Raw genomic sequence first — 20,140 nt, 5'->3', positions numbered from 1 at the left:
GCCCCCGAAGATGGCCGTGACCCCATGGGAAAGCCCCCGCTGGAGCAGCCTGTGACTGAAGGACTGCAGCCCGTGAAAAGGACCCACACTGGAGCAGTTCATGAAGAACTGCAGCCTGTGGGAAGGACCCACGTTGGAGAAGTTCATGGAGGACTGTCTCTTGTGGGAGGGACCCCATGCTGGAGCAGGGAACGAGTGAGGAGTCCTCCCCCTGAGGAGGAAGGAGCGGCACAGACAACATGTGATGAACTGACCCCAACCCCCATTCTCCATCCCCCTGTGCTGCTGGGCAGGGAGGAGGTAGAGAAAATGGGGAGCGGACTTGAACCGGGGAGATGGCGGGGGGAAGGTGTTTTGAGATTTGATTTTACTTCTTATTATCCTGTTTTGATTTGATTGGCAACAAATTAAACTGATTTTGTTTTTTTTCCCCAAGTCAAGTCTGGTTTTTGCCTGTGACCATAAGTGGTGAATGATTCCTCCCTGTCCCTGTCTCAACATGAGCTTTTTTTTATATTTTCTCCTCCCCATCCCACCGGCGGGGGAGGAGTGATCGAGCAGCCTCGTGGTGCTTTGTTGCCGGCCGGGCTTAAACCACAACAACATCTACGTTAGTATAGTATGAATATACTCTATAGCCTTTGTTTCCCCTGCTCTGATAAGCTAGTGAACGTTGCCTCTTAGTACCTTGCTGAGCTCTGGACATTCTTAGTACCTTCTAAAGATATTATCGCAACACACACAGAAAATGTGCCCAACATCAGTGTGTAGAAGAGCTCACTCATGCCCTATTTATAATCTTTTCTTACTTACAGGATGAATCTCAAACTAGAGAAACCCAAGGACTGCTTTATTGCAAATTAACTTTCATTAGCTATAAAGGCCTGAAAACACTAACAGTGCTCTTACTAGATACTGTCCTTTTTGTTACAGAAAGAAGCAGAGGAGCCACTTTGTCTTTACCTCACTAAAAAACCCAGCAAACCAAAATCCCCACATTCTAACACTAGCATAATCAAGTTAAACACCTTTGGGACACCTTAAACAGGGGTTATGTCACAAGTGACTTCACTGGACAGAGGGATTTGGAGAATGAATGCCAGGAGAAACTGAGACAGCCATTAGCTTTATTGTCAGTATTAACCTTTCAACATTTTAAGCCACAAATGTTCTCCTGAATCATCATATAGAAGATCTGTATTTTTAATGACTTCCACTCTTGATAGGCCAGTCTTATAAGCACTGAACAAGCGTCTTACAAGTCTGTGTTCTTCTTACCACTCTTTATAGACATTATAGAAAAGTTTTAAATGTCATATTTGATTTGTATTTTATTTGAAATGGAAATAAGCAGCTCACACAAGTTTAATAATTTATTTCATATTTGGTTTGAAACATTAGGGCACATGGCTTGGATGTCAAAATACCCTCTTTGGAACAGAACTGTTTAGTAAGTCTTAAATGCAGCTATTCCAATAGTCATTCTAAAGCAAATTGTTTTTTCACCTAGCCTTTGATTGCTATGGGACAATTCCAAATTTGATCTTGTTGCTGGACTCCCTTGATTATTTTTGTTGCACTCTTTGCATAAATCTAAAATAAAGAATGTGAAAAAGTGATTATTTCCCTTCCAGCCACTGCATTATTTCCTAATGAAAGATTGCAGCATTCTTTTGGTGCTGAGTGTTGCTTTAAACAGTTAGACAAATATACCAGGTCTCCAACTTACCTTCCCAAAGCAAGTACATAGTTTGCTAGATAGATAACCACAGCTGAATTTAGTCCCGATCAGATTCCACTGTCAAACTGCAGAACCTGTAGAAAGAAGTAGAATTACTCTAATTGTGCCGAGTAATTAGAAAAGAACACAAGTAGCTGGGAGAAAATTGCTAAGGAGGGAAACAATTTAACATAGAAAAGAAAGTGTGTTAGCAGACTCAGAAATGAGCAAAACCAAACCAGCACGAAAACAGCAGGGCATGCTGTCTTCCCAGACGCTGCAGTCACAAGGTTGAGTCGGGAGCACTTCTCCCACATGAGAGCATGATGGAAGCTTTCCAGATACCGTAAAGGTGACTTTGTTGTCTGTGGGAGATATATCACGGCATACTTGGTTGTAGCATTCGCAGCAGAACCTGCTGTAAGCTTCGCCATAGTTCAGCAGAAGGGTCAGTCTGAAGGAGCCTTTTGCCCTGCTATTCTATCCTGAGAACAAAGGTTTAGTGCTAAACACTACAAGCAGCAGAAACAGATCCTGATGCCAGGGGAATTTAAATGATCCTGGGTAAAGCTGCAAACAGTGCTCTATAAATCACAGTGTAAAGGTTATAAAAAATAATTCAGATCATTCTTTCCCCAATCCCAAACCCAGTCATCAAGTAATAAAGTACAGCAGCTATTTCCTAGAAACAGTTTTTGCCATTTGGGGTTTTTTTTGACACAATCACCTACTTAGTGGCTAAAGGGAATGCAATATACATATGTGGAGTCTAGTAAAGTGCTCGATGTGATACCTTGCAGAATTGTACTGAAAATTATTTCCCAATGACTTGCAGAAGAGCATTGTCACGTGGATTGAGATTTGACTGTAAAATAAAGGCTCAAAGTATTAAATTTGGAGTGTAGGGGGGGAATATTTAATAGCATTCTGTAGAGTTTCATTCAGTTTAACGTCTTTATTAATAATGTGGATGTGGGAGTAAAAATACGTTAATGAAATATGCAAGTGAGAATAAATTAGAACTTGAGGTGAACACCAGAGAGCACAAAGGCATAATACAAATGGGACCAAGTGAGATTAAGGAATCAGGTAGAAAATTACAAAATGAGATTCAAATAGGAAAAATACAAACTAATATCTTTGAGGAAAATAATGTAAAATACAGATATTCAAATAGTCTGAAAATCTGGGTTGAAGTGTAATGCTGAAAGAAGACCTTATCGTAGTAGTTTACTGAAAATTGAGTAAAAGCTTACGGTGTAGCATGGATCAGATCATTTTAGTTCTCTTCAAGGCTTCCTTCTTCAGACGGTGAAGAAACTGTAGCAGCTCTGACTTTGGTACTGCAGCCAACACTCATCGGACTCAGGAACACTGGACCTATTTAAAAGTAAAAAAAAAATAATTATCAGTATTCAGTTCCCATAACTGAAAAGATGGTGACAAATGAGTGTATTTAATTCTATCTTGGCAGTGACATAACTATAACCAAAACCAACAACGAAGTACCACACATCAAGATGATCTAAGGACCCAGACCTGAGAAATGGAAGGGAAGAGATCCACCGCAAGCAAGCCATGGTTTGATTCATTTGTGTAACCAGACTGCTTTTCTTCTCTGGTCCTTTGGGTGAAGAAGTGATTGTGTGATTTTAGGTTAGATGCTGATTATATCACAGTGATTATATCACTATGGCTATATCATGTGATTTTAGATTATACTGAATACTAGAGAGTATATTTGATTCAGATCTCATCTGAGCCTGTTCCCTGACATGGCAGAAATCTGGAACTCTACACATAGCTTTTTCAAGACCAGAAGGAAAAAATGCTTTGGGGAAATTATCAGAAGGTGTTGGAATGTGTCAGACCAAGTGTGCACGGGACAATAGAAAAGCCACTTTTCTTCCTTGAAAAATACATAGAAAACAAAGTATCTCATACCTTGTAGAACTAGCAAACATTTGGGTCAGTAATTTATTTTAACAATAGTTGCTTTATTCAGCAAGTTTCCCTTCCTTTTTTTTTTTTATTCCCCACATTAAATTGGTATCAATTCTTATCCTCTGTCCTGCATCTAAATTAATAATTCTGAATCAGAATGAGATATTTTCTCACGTATAATCATTAGCACTTGTTAAAGGCCTTCAGATGCTCTAAGCTCTGTCTCGTTGAGATTATTAAATGAATCTTTCACTTACCTTCTGGTTATTTTTCAATTTGTTTGAAGATAGCTGCAATTAAATCTCTTTCATAAAAGACGAATTTCCCTAACAAGGAACAGTTTGCAGCTCAGAGCTCCAAATATGCTCTCCATGATCCCGAAGCAGCTTGTGTCACACAAGCTGTAGCAAGGAAAGAGTTTCTATTCTGCTTTTTTCCCCACAGTGCTCACAAGCCTTCAATGCTTTTGCCTTCATGAACTCTTCAGTTTAATTTCAAATTCCTACAGATCTTTCTGTCGCTGTCTGAGAGTTGTTCACACCTAAACATATTTATTTTGGTTGCTCACTGTAAACAAGACTATGCGATAAGGGGGACAAAAGTTCTTTAAGTATGGCCTATCCATTCTTTTGTCCTCTGCACTCAGACAAAGGGTACCATGAAAACTGCTTGGAAGCCAACTAGTTCAGACTTAGGGTACACTGCTTAGCAAGTTGACAGCGGAAATCGTGGCATGCTGGTTGAGAAAGTATTAAACTGATGGGGATGCAAAATAGAACAGTGACAAGGAAAAACAGCCGAGATAAGAAAATTAGTGCATGTGTTTGGGGTTTTTTTTAGGGGGAGGGGGAGAGGAGGTATTGGTGTTTTGTTGTTTGTTTTTAAGCTTACAAGTGTATTACTTTCTTACCAGTTTTTCTTCTCTTTGACAGAAATAAATTTTCAATCATGAAGGTAAAAATATATTGTATTTTTGGATAACAATGGAAATGTTGACATCTCTTGAGATAATGGGGTTTTGAGAAGCAAATTTCCATGGTTTTTGACTTTCAGTGCATAACATGAAGGAGTTTAGATGCAGGTGACATACTTGGGTCTCTTTAGAAACTTGAAAACAGATTGTTACTTTGCATAATCAAGTTATTGATATCCAGTGAGGAGTAACTATGTGAATCACAAGCAAATATTTCTAAAATAAAACTGTAAATATGCTGAATTGTTATTGCACCTTTTTTTGGCACAAATTACTTTGGGTTCCTCTTAAACACTACTCTTCGTCTCCCAAATGTAACAAATAAGTCATTTAATCAGTAATGTAGTAGTCCCAGGCAGACATCTTGATACCATCTCAGTAAGGTAGGATGGTAGTCAAGGCTGTAAGTAGACACCTACAATACACTGGTGCTGTGGCTATCAGTAAGGTGATTTGAAACTGTAAAACACTATTTAAGTGCTAACTGCTTATTCTGTCTTGAGCCAAGATATGTACTACATTTTTTGAGTACTAGTATTTGTCTTGTTGCTCAGATACTGTCTGTCTTTATTAATAAAATTCTGAGAGAGCACACACGATGTAGGTAGTATTTAAAATTTGCATAGATCCATCCATTCTGGAAATAGCATTGAACTTTGTTCATTGCCTTTCCCGAGATTATTAGCTCTTATTACCATAGTGAATATTTTGAGTGTTCCAAAGTAACTGTATGCTACCATACATTTTCCAGAACAGAAAATTGAAAAAAAACCCTTAAGAATGAGGTACCAGTATTCACAAAGAACAAAAACATCAACCCCCCCCCCCAAATTCTGCCTTAAAACTTCCAAGTGTGAAAGTAAAACTAGTTTTTCTGTATCACATACATTAGACACAATTAAGGCATGTAAGGAAAAAAAAAAATCTCTTATCCAGTTTACAAGTTTCATAAGTGTTTATGACAGTTATCCATTCTTAAAATATACACTTAGGACCAGAAGTGAGTCATGTGATCTTAAAAGTATGGCTTGGGGCAGGAGATTACTTTTTCTACTACTCAGCTGCACTGTTCCAAGGATATTAAAAATATATCTTCTCCCAAATACATCTTGAAAATTTTTCACAAACTGGTCTTAGAAGCTGTTTGGGTAAGATCGTGCTAACTTGTGGTCCTGTTGCTAGATTATCTAAATAGCTCTCAAGTAACAATGGCAATATTTTTACTTACAAAATTAAAGTTGATTCACATAAAGTTTGTGAACACAAATACATCTTTTTTTTTCCTTGGATAACTGTACCTTTTTGGCACTCCAAAACTGGCCATTCTTTCTTGACTGGTGTAATACACACTTATTTCTATGGAATCAAGGTTATTATTTTCCAATTAGTATTTCAGAAACTAATACTTTTCCAGTATCATCACTATGGTAACATATTTCAGATTCTTCAATTCACAAATAATAGATATTGTTTAAAACACTCATTGATTGATCAAAACTCCCCAAATGCTTCTCCAGCTGCTTTCATTTTTGTTCATTTTAAAAAACACATGAGTGTTTTTTAGATAGGCCTTACTACTCACATTTTGTATTTTTTATAAAGTGACCTGCCACCTAGACATTTGCGCTCCTTATGTTGTTCATTTCTTTTGAGATTGGCACTGCTACCATACAATATAATGATGATGAGACAGTCTGAGGACAAAACATGTTTGGAAGGCACTTGGCATATATTATTAAATGAATGGGAAATGATCAGTTAAAGCAGCAGATGATTAGGAAAGCAGGCATATTTTACTTGCAAATAGGGCACAAGTTGGCAAGTAAACTTGAGCAGGTTTTAATACTATTGAAATGTTATGTTAGTACTTTATCAACATTTGCAGGATGAGTCCATGCACCAAAACACTCCTGCTATAAAGAGTCCTGGGAAAATATTTCTGTAAGGAAAAAACAGAAATACTGCTCTAACAAAGGAGATACTATGAACTTGTCAGAACTACTGTTAAATTAGTGGACATATTCTTTCTACATATATTGTGGTAAATAAATTTAAATTTATTTAAATGTCAGAGCAGTGTGTAGTGAAGACTTAGCAGAAATTCGTATTAAAATCAAAGTTCAAGTCCCTTTTTTAAATATTTGATTATGTATGCCCCACATTCTCAGCTTTTACTTTTGAAGCAATAAAGTATCCATAGAAGTATATAGTAATCATCTTTTCTCCTTATGTTATTGTTCCTGACCACTTTTCAGATCATTTGAAAATATTACATTCTTAATTTTGAGATCTGAAGATTAATTTATGGTTTATGGGTTTGTCCCCTGAAGCAAAAAATCTTTGTGTCTGAGGACGTGAAGGTAACTTGGAGCTGGGGAAAGCAGCTGACAGGGCTAATGCTGTTGCAGTTCTATCCCTGTAAGACATGGAAGAAACTTCAGGTTTTAAAAGTGGGGAGAAATGGATTCAAGACAGAGGTAGCAGGAAGAATCCCAAATTGTTACCAATACTCTTCAGCATGTCTCTTCAGGTAAAAAGCCAAGACTTGGGGAAAAGGACAATGTAGGGGAAAGATGAAGAATGATGAGGAAAGTTAAAAAGAGGGATCTAAGAAATGCAGTCAAATATCAGAGATTTTTGCCATAAACAAGGAGGTAAATGGAAATCCATGCTATATATTGTCTGATGACTTAAAATCAATGCAATAAAGATAAGAGAAAGTATAGCAGCAATAAACAGGAAAATTAACATATTTAATAGCCCATGCTACATAGATTATAGCTTTTTTTTTTTTTAAGTTGGCAGATATGTTCAGCATTGATGGAAGCTGTAAAAAGAAAAAAGCTTCTAATTATTAAAAAATATGTTTATAGCATTTGGTATTACAAAGGAAAAAAAATTTCAATCCAAAAGACATGCTTAAACTGGTGAGATTCTGTTTTTCCAAATTCTTCAGACAGGACAGAACAGTAAATCAGGCTGTGAATTCCCCCATTACTCTAATGAGATTATAGACCCAGACTTGAAGATAACAGTAACCTTTTGTGCTTCTCTCACAACCTCAGAATTACAGGAGAATTTGATTGAATGACAAGAGGAATCACTGTAAGACTGACATTCCCTCCTGCACAGGCACAGTACCAAACTATAAGTATTATGTTATTCATCAACACAAGAGGATTTTCTTTCCCTCAGTCCTGTGTTAGCATGTCTAGCACACACCCTGATAGTGATCTAACATTTTCCCATTTACAGTTTAGATGATACAGTTTATTTCAGTTAGGTACAGAGTATACCAAAATCTAAAATACAGACTACCTTTGACTACACTAAGGAGAACAATTTTTCATTTGTGAACACTGTTAGTCATAACACTTTTCATTTATGCTGTGATACTTTCCATGGTATCTTTTCACCAAATTAATTTGTCGTAACATTTATTTTGTGATGAATATCAAGACACATAATGGGTTGTGCAACATATTTTTTACAGGATAAGTCACCCTCTGGAAGATAACAAAGAGAACATTCCATGTGAGAGGGACTGCTAAATATTTCTGCCTGAACTGAGTTATTCTTCCTATCTATAAAATATGATACCAGTATCACACAAATGCTATGTTATTGTCCCAGCCTACTTCTCATAAAACCTCTCCTTTTCCACTGCTCCACACATTATTCAACTGTCACATAAAAGCATTAATATTGTAGGCATTTTTATTTATATTCTTCCATCAAAGGCAACAGTTTTGTAAGATAGAAGCAGTACCGCTTTTCAATCAGTTGCCCTACTTTTCCATTATTGGTATATCCAATTTTCTGTTACATACAAATTTAACCAAGGTGATCATGTGAGATGAAAATGTAACATATGCAAACAAGGGCTAATTGTTTTTTTTTAAGTTGAGAGGTGTTTTTTTGGAGAGCAGGGAGAGACTTGACCTGTGTTAAGAAGTTTGGTAATCATTTCTTTGAAACAGTCTGGTGTTCTCACACTTTTGACTAGACAAGCTAACTTGCATTGGCCAAATACAGAAGAAAGATAATTGTATGGGCCGATAGGGGTGAACAGGAAGAGGGGAAAGAGGAAAGCAAATGGGGTTTGCCCAATTTAAATCCTAGAAGGTGATAGTTTTATTTCCTTGTACCAAAATGAGTTCAATTCAGCCTTCCTACTAACAAATAAGCTCCAACTCCTAAATCAATGAAAATGTCTGTTGCTTATACTTTATGCTCAAAATCAGAAGTATAACTAAGGTTGATGCAATCTAATGTATATATTAAATTCCCAGTGTATTTGTTTCTCCTCCTTCAGTTGTTTGTCATGTACCATGGTAAAAGGTTTTTTGAGTGGTGAAATAATTAATACATGAAAGAAATTAATAAAAGGAGAAAAATACAGAACGAGGATTTGGTGTTGCTAGTAAGTCAGTAAACTTGGATGATATTTACTACGTGGATTATCATCATATAGTAACGATATTTTTACTGCATATTTTAGGGATTTTTATTGTTCCACAGAGGGTTTGAAGAAACAATGCAAATATTACCTGTAATTCTTGAATTTCAAATAGTGAACCTCAGGTGACACTGAATTATTATTGATCAGAGCACTTTCTCAACACAAAGACCAGAGGGATAATATTCACTTTTTTGAAATGAAACCCATCTCGATATAGAAGATTAAGTACAATGTAATCTCATGTCTCCAGTAAACTAACGTCTCCTAAGAATTCTTTTTGGAGATGCATGGTTGTTTCTTAATCAACATTATTTTGTTCATGGTTGCTAAAGAAATTGGCACAGCTTTTCAGAAGGCAGAATGTTCACCTAGTTTCTAAGCTTGGGACCAATGTTTATTTTTGCTATCTCAATTTGATTTGATCATACTGGGAAGCTGTCACCATCTGCTTCTATCTTATGAGATTTGTCTCACCATGTGAAAAATAATGTATGTGACTAGAATGTGCAGGTTGGTGAAAAAAATTCATCTGTATATGCTACTTTAATTTTAATGAAAAAGGAACAGTTAATATAAAGAGTATTGATGAACCCTCACAAACATTTTCCCCATTAAAAACTGAGGTTAATAAAAGTATTTGTCAAAGAAGAAAGATATTTCTGACCAAAAAAAAGAGAAAGTTGTTTCTGCATTTTCCTACCTTTTTGCTCATAAGCTGATGCAGTAAATGTACGTAGCAAAGACTGGAGCAGGTTATCTACATGGGACAGCACAGTGAAACTACCTACTTGGGACCTCAAAAAATAACGTCTGCTTTCTCCAGTTTATTCGGCACCTTTGGGGATGGGGCAATTAAAATTCCTGGGTTCTTTCTCAATTTAAGAAGTTTGTCTCCTTTTAATGTTTTCTTTTTAAAGGTCTTTTGTTAGTATATAAAGAAAAAAGAGGGATCTCAAATCTTGCCATTTAAGTCTGGACCATGTAAAAACAGGTAGCCTGTCCAGATTTTTCCTAGAGTTCAAGTTTAAGGTGTTTGAACAAGCCTGACGAATGTAGAAAAAAATTCAAAACTTTAAAAAATAATTGCATAGGTCCACTTGACTCTCTTTTGCAGTGTTCCTTAAATACTCAATGATTTTATTTAATGGAGATTAATTTGATTGTGGACATCAGTAGCACAAAGACTCAATTATTTGGGGGTTTGGATTTTTTTTTTTCTGTGACTGCATGAAACTTTTTCACAGCACTGAAAAGTTATAAAACTGCATTGTATTTGGATGAAAGAAAAAAGCTTAAATATCACCTATAAAAGTATTAGCCCCTGCAAAGATACTGAATTCTTAATTTAATGTATCAGAAATTTACATTAAATAACTATGAGAAAGAAAAAAACAAGATAAATATATACATGGGTATAAAACCAGAAATATATGTCTATACAGAAAAATAGGATTTTACTATGAGTAGCTGGATCATATCCAGGGTTGTTGAAATGGCTCAAAGCTCTAACTTTTACTCTCTCTCTAGAATGTACCATTTGTAAATGGAAAGCAAAAGCAGATTGCAATTTTTTCTGCTAGCACCAGCACCTGAAACAGTAGCCAAGACAAGGATGTAGCAGTAAGCATCTCTATCCTCTTCACATTTCCTCCTGTTGTCTTCCTTTCTTCCCAGTAAGTTAGTCACAGAGGAGAAAAGAATGTAAGAAAAATCACTTTTACATTGTGGTAAGTCTGTCCAAGCCACTTAAATTGGCTTTGAATAGCACTGCTCCGGGACTGAGGGAGAAAGCAGCAATAACAAATTCAGGGAAGAATCAGTTGTTCACTTGCCACCACCTTTTCTTATCTCCCTGCTCAAAGATTTGCCATGTCTTAGATATACCGGAAGATAGATTGGATAAAAGGCACCTAGTTTAATTTGGCTGAGATTCATTACTTATATCCTCTGAGATCTACTCAGGAAAACCTGTATTTTCTTCTCACATCTTTTCTACCTGTTGGAAGGTAACTAGCAGTACCTAGTCCAATTTTTTCTTTAGTTGCTATTCCTTTCCTAGGTAAGGAAATTAAATACTTTTAGAAAAGGAAATGTCTCTGCTCATTGCACAAATAATTAGGAGCTTAATTCTCACGCCAAACTTAGGTGTGTTTTCTTCTGAGCTACTTTCACATTCTGGTTCATCAGGCTGGGAGGAGTGGAAATGTACAGCCTACAGTACTTGCTATATCTTTCCTGCAGGTAAAAGAAAAGGAAGTCTCCTTGATACTGTTTGGTGTGTCGGGGGTGGGGGGGGAACAAAACCTGCCTACTTTAGTCCTTTCCTTCAGATAAAAGATGTTTATGAATTCAAAAACCTACATGTCAATCTTCCAGTATCCACTTGTCCAGACTACCCCTTCAAGCTCTTCATCTGCAACCAATTCTTGCTCTGTCAAAGCCAATAGCATGTTTTGGTTTGTTTTGTTTAAATATATAATTTTAAACAGGGGACCTTGTTATTGTAATAATATTGTAATAATAATCATCAGTCTATTGTTTTTCCCTTCTCGTCCATAAATTTTTCCTTCTTGTTTGGAATAGAATGTTTTCCTGGCAGATCTCTACTTATAATTTGTTGCCATCTTTTCTTTACTTACATTAATACTCTGTTTACAACAATTACCATAACTCACTCTAGCTAAAGGTTGAGGCCTGAAAAAGTTGTTGTTCATCTCCAATTTCTAGAAGTACAAATCACAGTGAGTAATGTAACTTCAGCTCCAATGTGGAAGTATTATTTCAAAGTGAATGACAATAATGATCTTTAAATTACATGACCCAATTCTCTTCTGACTTTTATGTTTTCCTGTAAATCAGAAGTACATTTTTGAAGGCTGTAAAGTTGCACTGACCTTTAATTAAAAAGGTAACTGCAGAATCAGTTTGTGGTTTTAATACCTTCAGACAGAAATAAGACACAGATCCTGATGATTATAGACTCTATTTAGTTCACCTTGATAGCTGGGGGAGGAACTGGACATAGTGCTTGTGGCATTTCAGTGAGCTGAGAACAATACCCACTTCCTCAGCCCCTTAGGCAGCAAACAACTAGCATCTCTTCACCACACAAAAGCAACATCCCAGACTCCTTTCCTACCCTGTGGAGGTGGCCACCTCCAGCAGAAGGCTGGGACTTCTCAGTGGTCCTGAGAAAGCATGGGGGGCTCTGACAGTGCCTTCCTCTCTTCTTTGGGGAAGCTTTCAGGTTAGAAGGGAGCATGCTGTGGCTTAGATTTTGTGTAGGAAGACTGTTTTATTACAAATATAACATTCATTGCATTTAAAAACTCCCCCAATCCTTTTCCCCAACAACTAAACAAACATAATGGTTATAAAGGCAAGTACTGAAGTTGGGAAACATTCCTGTAGCCTTCAACGACTTCATGCCTTCAGTTTTGAGCCTCTGACATTTTTTTGCCTACTATTTACTGTCTCTTTGCCTGGTAGTTTTTTCCTCATGTAAATTTTAATTTCTTAGGTGTTATCCATGTCATTCCAGCAGTAATGAGAGTTGGTTGCTCACTGTGCGTGGGATCTTCTGAGATTTTAGTAATGAACACCTCCACTGATTAAATTCGAATTGTTTTCTTTTAAAAGGCTTTGGCCAACCTTGGAACTTTGGGTATGATTTTGTGCATGGAAAGGAAATGGACAAAAGAGTGTACAGAATGTAAGGGCATGGTAACTTCCCATTCTGGAGGACAGGCTTTTGCTAAAACCATGTTTATTCACAAGACTTCGTAGATGAACACACTAAATGTATTTGATGAAACTGGAATTTAGCTGCTTGCAGAGCCAGGTGCAATTGAAATTTCTAGTTCAGAGGAAATTTCATTCATTCCTTCCCTCAAAAAAAAAAAAAAAAAGAAGAGAACACTGTAATAAGAATGCAATAATATCAATTTTCCTCTTAAATCTGAACTCCTTTCACACAAATAACCCAAACAATACAAGGGTATTTGAGCATTGTTTTTCCTTGCTAGCTGTTTTGGGATTGGGTTTTGTTTGTTTGTTTGTTTTTTTATCAATGCTATATCTTAAACACCAAAAACTCCTTTTGTCATCAACACATATTGTCCCATGACTGGACAATGCCCAGATAAAAGGAAAGATGACCAAAAACTCCTAGCATAATCTTTTGTTAACATCAATATATTGACATCAATAAAGTCTAAAAGATTATGACAGTTGTGCTTTCTGTGCCTGAGAAACTACAAGGCAGAAGACAACCTGCAATAAGCATTTGGGTCAGGGGCTGTGTCAATGGAAGCACGACAAACTTTCAAAAAGAAAGAGCAGGCAGTTCAGGTTAGGCTCAAAAGAGATAAGGAACAAAAAGAGGACTAGCTTTCTTGGCCTTTTGGCACAGGGACAAAAAAACTCCAGTGAAGTGTTAGGAAATTCCTATGGGGATATATCCTAACTTAAAAGAAGGACATTTCAAATGCAATGGTTTTTAAAAGAATTTAAAAGGCATTTACAACTACAAACTTGAAGCCAGACTTCTTTCTGAAATTGCATGTCAACAGATATTTACAGTATGTTGTGGTCAAGATCATAGCTGGTAGTAAAAATTAAGACTGGTAGTATGAAAGTATCATTTTAACTATATACTCAGACTTTTTTTTCCTAAAACATTTTGTAATGTTAAAATTGTATTTAATCAGAGAGGATATTTCCTGTGAAATTGAAGGCAATGGTAAGTTAAAAGAACCTCAGCTTGAGTTGGCAGAAAGCAATTTAGTTATTTTTGTAGTGCTGATGTATTGCCAAGGTCACAAACAGGACTGATTTATACAGGAAATATGAGTTAGAAAGGCTATTTAAGGGAGCCATAAATACTTTGCTTAGATGTGCCTAGATGGATTTATTTCTTCCATCAGCTGCACTGAAAAATTATGATTTACCAGTAATCTTATTGCACAATTCAGTGATAGAGTATTTGATAACTTTTCTTGAAAAGGAATTATTCCCCCCATATTCTGCAGATTAAACTGATATTCAAAGTAGATCATTCAGAATTTAAAAAGATGTCCTGGAACTCTGCTCATCCAAGGGATATATCTGCTAAGGAGTGCCTAGCATAACAGAAACATTATCTGAAAGGGTCAGGTGCCTGTTAATGGGAATGTCCCCTAGGCATTGGATAAACAAGGGTGAACCACGCAGCTTAGAAGAAAAATAAATTACCACACCCAATATGCTTCTTTACCAACAGTACACTTCCAAGCATCTTTTCTCATTATTACCTCTTCACTGTTGAGAAATGTTTCACTACTGAACCTAGGCAAATACTACCTGTAATATGGCCCATCAGTTTTTACTCATTTTCCAAGGATTCAGTCAAAATGTTTTAACTGATACATTTGAGGCAGAAAATGATAAGCATTTGTCTTGAAAGCCTTGGTATGAAAAGATCTTGAGTGGAATCACCTCTTTCATCTCCTTCGTAATTCGCTTAAAGATGAAACTCAAACACAGGACCTGAGTTAAAATCAATGGCAGCTGGGTTGCACTGCTGGTCTCGGCAGACAAAGGAAACAAGGCACTCATTCATAACAGCAAACAGCTTAAATTGCTGCCTCTGCTTCAAGTACAATATCTCATTTTTCAAAGGTTCTCCAAGCCTGGGGCAGGAGACGAATAAGTGTGAAGGACAGGAGATTGTGAAGTGTCCTGCTAAATGGGCCTCCCTCAGAAAAACCTGGAAAACAACCACCTCGTCCCCTCCACAGGCTTTCCAAAATGGCCTAGAGGTAGGAAGACCAACCTCAACAGAAATTACTGAGCAGGTGACAAGAAAGAGAAAGGCACAACTGTTTAAGAGTTTAAAAGATATTCACTTCTATGGACTTCAGAAATAAGGAAAGCAATGACAAGTTACAGACACATTCAGGGAAGGTAGGAAAGAAATCAGACAAATGAACATGGCAGGAATTGTGATCTGTCCACAGCAAGTAACTTTTAAATGAAAAATTAACAAATAAGCATTCTGAGGTGGAGTAAGGTTAGTAAAAAACTTCATTTTTATAAGTTTACTGAAAAATAAAATTATGTCAAGTGAAAAAAAGTACTCTCAAGCAGACTAGCTAATCTGCACGTGATTCACAGGTTCAGTTTCAGGAGGTTAATGTTTGGACTTGGGCTTTCTACTTTTAAAGCAAAAACTTTGTTTTAGCCTTTTTCTTAACAAAATTGCTGTATACTTAGCTTTAACCCCAGTAATTCAATACCTGCTTTGCATAACTGCAGTGGTATCTGGAGCTTTACTTAAAGTTACACCACCAGCATCAGAGGAAACACAGTAGGAGTCTATAGCTTCTCTAAAATGCAACCAAGGTAAGTGGTAGAAAGCAAACAAAAGTCTACAGGCTAATAAAGTTTACTGGTTTGTCATTACTTACACTCATTATTGATACAAGAAACTCACTATAAGATTATTCTAAGGCACCTATTAACCAGTAGGCAAGACAGGAGGTTTAAATTCATACTCCTAGCTTGTGGGTAGCGAGAAACCATCATTCTATACAAACCACTAAGATGGTTGATCAATGACTAATTGCCATCCATAATCACTATTCTGCCCAGTTATGTTGTGTTATGTCTTACATCTTGTGACACTTGGACAATTAAAACTCTCCTTGAGCTCCATCAACTCAAGGTAGAAAACTGATTTTAAAAAAAAAAAAGAGAAAGTTTTGTCATTGGCTCTAAAAAGACTGAATTTTCCAAGGCTGTTCCTTCTCCTTTGTTTGTTCAGGAACACAGATCAAGCACAGCTAAGCTTGTGAAGTGCAAAGAATTTTAAAGTATACAGATTGTAATGAAAACTCACTCTTCATGTTGTTTGGATGAGTTTTCCTCTCTAGCTAAGAGCTTCTCATACACTGACTAACATGGCTTTCAGCTAAATTCAAGGCACTAGCCAAGAGAACACAAAGGGCTGAAAAACCTGTATGAGAAGAAGAACAAATCAGTTAGTAGTATTTTGCATCAAATGTTGTGTTATCCTAAAAATTTTACTGAAAAAAGAAACTTTCTGCCAACATGTCTGTGACATATTCCTGTATTAGATAGTATTCATTCTTAGAAGAAAATTTTAGGGGAAAACGAGGAAAAAAGCAAGAACAATGACAATAAAGAACTGGAATTAATTTTCCACTTTTTTCCTTTCCCATAGCTCCTCTCTGAATGACATTTCCATTTCTTCAGTACCTATGTTCCCACTCTTATGTTTTCTTTTACTGTCACTGTTCTTTTTTTCCTCACATACCTTACTCTCCATTCAATAAACACTGTTTTCCTCCCTGAAAACTGCTTACACAAACCACAAAAATTCCTTCAATGCCTTTGAATCCTTGGGGTGGACAACACTGGATAATCAGTGGGTAGCACTGGTCTCAGAGGTGACCATGCCCCAACAGGAAATGAGAAAAGGACATCCAACAATTTTCTACCACAAGAGGAAAAATTGAGGTCACTACTCTCCTTGAGAATTGCGATCTTTTGGCAAAAAAATCCCACACAAGAATATAATTCATCTAGTATAAATATGAAGGCAATTTCCTCTCTCTAAAATTGCTTTTCTGTTTCCTCAGAATTCACAGAATTATTCCAAGGCCGATGTTCTGGGGAGGTGGCAGGTCACAGGTAATTTTAATCCCAATGTAAGTAAATATAAAAAGGGAAAAGCAAATAAAGCTTTTGTTTTCTTGAAGAAAGTAAAATTACCACGACACCAGTTGAACTGGAAAAATGAAAACTAGAATCAGTCATCTGAGAGCCAATATCTAAGGTTTAAAATGCAAAAGTCTTATACTGCAGTAGCTGATCCATTACTGATACTGAGACAATAGGTCTGCTTGCCGTTATTTTTGATTAACGACAATGAGTTTTCTGCTCTTAGTTATGGCCCTTTCTGGGACTGTCCTCTTTAATTTTATAAGTTGTGAATGTTACTCAGGGCTCTGCCTGTGCAATCCTGAAGGAGCATAGTAAAAGGCACCAGAGGAAAATTCCTTACGCAGGATCATTAAAAAATTCTCCCTCAAGCAGATAAAAAAAAAAGAGTGTATATTTACTGGAACTCCAGGGATCTTGTTTAGTGTCACAATCACATCATTGAGAAGCTTTTCTTTGTGTAGACTTGAACAAATTGGAAAGCAAGATGCAGTAGTAACACACTTCTGATATAACAAATTGCTCTTTATTTAAAGTTACTTTTAAAATACGAATAAGATTTTAAAGCCTGTCAAAGATGGCATGCAAAGATAAAAATAAAGAAGTGTCAGGAACAAAAATGTTCTTTTTCTCTTCCTCTGAATTAATTTGCATGTCAGTCAAAAAATCTGTCAATGCATATGCAATATAAGCAGCATGACTTACACTACTAAAAGCGTAGGAAAAAAGAACAAGAAGAACTGAAGAAGAGGAAAACGACAGCTGTGATGAGCAAGGATTCTTCCCAATCTATGGTATGTATTCAACTATAACAATGCACCCAAAGATGGTGAAGAAATGATGACAGAACTGTCAATTACAGCTGAGCAGAGTGTAAACAGAAATACAAAATCTGCTGAGCAGAACTGACACCAGGTGGTAGGGCTTCTCTGTCGACCTACCCCACCAGGAAGAGTGCAAACCCCATTGAGCAGCAGGGATCCCACTCCCTTGTGGCAGCCCTCCCAGGCTAACAACGGGGTGGTTGGAGCAGCTCTCAGCAGAGAAAAGGCTAGAATAAATAGGGTCCTAATGGGAAACAATAAGACACAAAAGGCGTTAGCTATGTAAATTGGATTATTGAGTTCTACATTACAAATTCATCTGAACCCCAGGAAAGGAATGAATTGGTACCCTAATTCAAGGTCTTGTTTGCCCAAGGGAAGACGAGGTAGAGATTCAGCTTGTTTAGAGATTTTTGAGCCTGTTTGGAGGTGTCTTTCAAATAAGTCTTTAATCTGAAACTTTCCTTCATTAAAAAAATCATTCTGTTTTTCAGCATTCAGTGTGAAGAGCACTGGGAGGTAAATGAGTGCTGTTTACAAATACCACTAATAAAGCTAAATCTACCTTTGAATCAAATCTCACAAACTCCTCTAGTTGCAATCTGAAACCAGACTAACTTCAGGCTTCTCATGTACGAAGGACCCTATGGAACAGTATCAGTTCCCCTTCAGTTCCCATTAGGTTCACCATGAATGCGACCAGCAACTCTGCACAATACATAAGGTGGGACAGAATTCAGCTTCAGCATTGTCCTAGGAGAAAGGAGCAGCAAGGAAGAGGGGAAAAAACCAAAAACCCACAAACCAACACAAAAATGTCACTTTTGTCTCAAAAACAAGCAGCTGCAACCGATTGCATGCAGAAAGATCTGTTGAATATTGAGTTCCTATTTTTTCCACATATTCACATACTGAAAAGAATTTTACTCCAAATACAAATTTGAAGGTACCAACACAGGCAGCCAGCATTGCCGGCACACTGGGCTGGCATTTTAAATTATAGGTAATACTGTGAGAAGTGAAACATGTGAAACATTGTTTCTCTCAGCCATTAAGATCTCATCATTCTGAACTTGTTGCTCAGAGAAAGATAGCCAAGCCTTTCTTCCACAAACCAGCAAGGGATTGTCTTATCAGTCAAATTCTGTCTAAAGAAATAATGTTTGCTGTGATGATGTTAATTCACTTCTTCACAACACTCTGCCTTTGTATGGGAGATGTGGTTTTATTCCTCTGACTTGAGCAAGCAGTCTGAAACTCCCATTACCAACATGAGAATGAAGTGCCTTACTCTGTCTACCATTCCAGACTTCATAGAAAAGACACAGATTCTTTGCGGATGTTTTTGCAGAATGGATAGACTGTATCTTTGGGGCAGAAAAGCTATGGGTAAGGATATCAAGGAGTTCACCAGGAAATTGAAGGTACCTGATTTTCATTCTCTGCTCCAGTACCTTTTGATGATTTTATACTAAGTAATCTATGAATAAAATGCAAACACTATTGCTGGATCCCATGGGAACTAGAGAACTCCACCATATCTGATCAGTTCATGCATATTTGCTTTTTCCTTCTTTCTCTTCATATGCTGATTTTGTCAACAACAGCAAAAAATTAAACTTACAACATGGTTGATAAGGCAGACTACTGAACAGCAAGACATTGAAGTTCGTTCCCTTAACATTAAAGTTACTGCTTTAAAAGCTCAGTTATGATATAAAAAAGGTGAAGGAAATGCAACTACTGGTTTTTTTCAACTCTGAATGCTTTTTTGCGGTTTTGCTCCATGATCAAAGAGATGCCTAAAATGCCTATTCTTATAGGATTTAGGCATTAGTAGCTCAGCATGAAGCTATTCAGTCCCGAGTGGGCTCAGACCTCTGTGCCAGGCCAAAGACCTTGCAGTGTCTAATAGAGAGGCATCTGGGTGTTTTTCATGCTCCAGGGTCAGAAGGAAGGGGTTGCTGAGGACTCAAATTCTGGCCTTCAACATTTTGAAAGCAAGTAAGATTGTGGTCTTGTAGCAGCAGAATAGCAAAGCTCTATATGCATCTCTGGTAGCAAAAGTGATTTTATTTTAAAAGAAAATTGTTTTCACTCACAGGCTTTCACACCAGTAGACATATGTCCAAGTAGTCCTGACAGCTAGGCTTCCTTGGGATGATGCAGAAGAGGAGGGATGGTGGCTATCTGGGGTTTATTATGTCTTCTGGAATGTTTTAAGGTTGGTGATAGCATGCTGGTTTTTGTGCCTTTTTTAGTCTTTCAGAGCTGATGGTGACTAGGAAGTTTTACCTCTCTAGCATATCTCACCTCCATGAGTCACTATCATCTGCTTACTGTTTCATCTCTTATCTGGGTGTCATAAAGCTTCAGTCATGCCTCACCTTCTTACCACTGCTTCCTGATGGCTTGAGTCTTTTGAGCAAGCTATCCTCTTCCTAATCCCAGAGGTGCTGAGAAGCTGCATGGAAATGCACCCAGATCTCGATGAC

Source organism: Aquila chrysaetos, chromosome 7 (assembly GCF_900496995.4).
Source record: "Aquila chrysaetos chrysaetos chromosome 7, bAquChr1.4, whole genome shotgun sequence".
NCBI lineage: Eukaryota > Metazoa > Chordata > Aves > Accipitriformes > Accipitridae > Aquila > Aquila chrysaetos.
Note: the sequence above shows the minus strand (reverse complement) of the source record.